At 36.7% G+C, this 2,467-nt stretch overlaps 1 non-coding gene across 1 annotated transcript; it reads left to right on the top strand.

Moving 5' to 3' along the window:
* Nucleotides 1–1,278: 1,278 nt before the first annotated feature.
* LOC142861428 (U4 spliceosomal RNA) lies at nucleotides 1,279–1,419 on the top strand. The gene has a single exon (XR_012912663.1). It is a non-coding gene; the product is annotated as a U4 spliceosomal RNA (small nuclear RNA).
* The last annotated feature ends 1,048 nt before the right edge of the window (nucleotides 1,420–2,467 follow it).

Consider the following 2,467-nt stretch of genomic DNA (forward strand, 5'->3'; position numbering starts at 1 on the left):
GCCTCCCAGAGAGCTAGGATTACAGGCGTGAGCCACCACGCCCAGCCTCTTTCTTCCTTTTTTATTTTTATTTTTATTTTTTTTTGCAAATGTGATAGGTATAAAGTGATATTTATTGTTCCTTCAATTTGCATTTCCCTGGCTGCTGGTGAGTTGAAGCATCTTGTCACATGTAAGTGGGTAGGCTGACCATTTGAATTTACTCTTCTGTCTGTGAAGCATCTCTTCAAATCTTTGCCCAGTTTTTTTCTGTTTGGTAATTGGTCTTCTCCTTGTGAATCTGTAAGATCTCTGAATATTAACAATATTGACATTCTCATCTGTATTATTCATATTTTTTCAAACCTATCATTTATCTGCTAACATTGTTTATGGTTCATTTTTGCCATAGAAGGCTGTGAACAACAGTTAAGGGTGGGAATGTAGGCAGAGACATGAGGAAGAAGGACAAATAAAAAGAAAAAAAGACTGCATTTGAAACAAATCCTGTGCATTTATATAAAATTATGTATAGGTTTAAGGAAATTAAATACAAAGGTAAAAATATTTTAAAATAGTTAATGGCAGTGCTTTCCTTTTTTAATTAAACTTTTAATTAAATTTAAACTTAATTCAACTTTTAAAATAATTATAAATTCACATGCAGTCGCAGGAAATAATAGAGATTTGTACAGAATCAGAGGCCGTGGTGGGGGTGGGGATGAAATAATAAAGAGAAATTCAATGTATCCTTTAGTTAGTTTCCCCCAAAATTTTGAAAAATACAGTATGATATCACAACCAGGAAATTGACACTGATACAGTCAAGATACATAACATTCCAGCACCACAAGGATCCGGCATGTTGCCCTTTTATAGGCCCACTTACTTCCTTTCCATTCTTACCCCATTATTAATCTCTGGCAACCACTAATCTATTCTCCACCTCTGTAATTTTGTCCTTTCAAGAATGTTATATAAATGCAATTATACAGCATGTCACTTCTTAGGACTGGCTTTTTTCTACTCAGTGTAACTTTCTGGAGATTGTCGTGTGTACCAATTGTCATCCGATTTTACTGTGAGTGGTACCATGGCATGGATGTACCACAGCTTATTTAACCCTTTAATTGAAGGGCATCTGAGTTGTTTCCAGTTTGGGGCTATTGAAAAAAAAGCTGCTGTGAACATTTGTGTACAGGTTCTTGTATGAACATAAGTGTTCATTTCTCAGGGCTAAATGCCCAGGAGTACAAGATGTAGATCGTATGGTAGTTTCATCTGCAGAGTTTAAGAAACAGCTTTGTGCAATGGCAATATCTTGGCCAATGAGGTTTATCCAAGGTGCGATTATTGCCAATTGAGAACTTTCCCCAATACCCTGCTGCAATGATTTGCAAGGTAGTTGGCACCGGCAATTTTTGACAGTCTCTATGGAGACTGAATATTAAAAAAGAAGAAGAAGAAGAAGAAACTTCCAAACTGTTTTCCAGAGTGACTGAACCATTTTACATTCCCAGCAATGTCTGAGTGATCCAGTTTCTCCAAATCCTCACCAGTGTTTGGTGCTATCACTATTTTAAGCATTCTAGTATGTATGTAGTGATATCTCGCTAGGCTTGCAATTAGCATTGCCCTCGTGGCTACTGATGTTTAACACCCTCTCATGTCTTGTTATTCCTAGACCCTCTTTGGTGAAACGTCCCTTCGTGTCTTTAGCCCATTTTCTAATTGGATCTTTGGGGTTTTGTTTTTTTGTTTTACTGTTGAGTCGCAACAGGTCTTTATATTTTCTAGATATTAGTCTTTTGCTAGATATGTGGTTGCAGATACTTTCTTCCAGTCTATAGCTTGTCTTTTCATCGTCTTAACAGGGTCTTTTTACAGAGCAACAGTTTTTAATTTTGAAGTCCAATTTAATGATTTTTTTCTTAAATGGGTTATACCCTTGATTCACAATATTTTCCATAAAATTGTTATAGTTTTTCATTTTACATTTGAGTCACCATCCATTTTGAGTTCATTTTTTTGCTAGATGTTAGACTTGAATCGAGGTTTACTTCTGCCCATGGATGTCCAGTGGCTCCAGCACCACTTTTTGACAAGGCTATCCTTCCTCCATTAAATTGCTTTGGTATCATTGTCTAAAATCACTTGATTCTACTTGTTTTGGGTTATTTCTGGATTCTCTATTCTGCTCTATTGATGTATTAGATCTATCCTTCTACCAATACCATGCAGTCTTGATTAACTGTAACTATATAATAAAGCCTATGCAATAAACTGAGTGTTTGTGTTCCTCCAAAATTCATATGTTGAAATTCTAACCCCTAATGTGATGGTATTAGGAGGTGGAGCTTCTGGGAGGTAATTAAGTCATGGGGGTGGAGCTTCATGAATGCAATTACTGCCCTGTAAAAGGGACCCCATAGAGCTTTCTTGTCCTCTTCCTGCCATGGGAGAGCACAATGAGAAGACAGCAGCCTTC

Source organism: Microcebus murinus, chromosome 16 (genome assembly GCF_040939455.1).
Source record: "Microcebus murinus isolate Inina chromosome 16, M.murinus_Inina_mat1.0, whole genome shotgun sequence".
NCBI lineage: Eukaryota > Metazoa > Chordata > Mammalia > Primates > Cheirogaleidae > Microcebus > Microcebus murinus.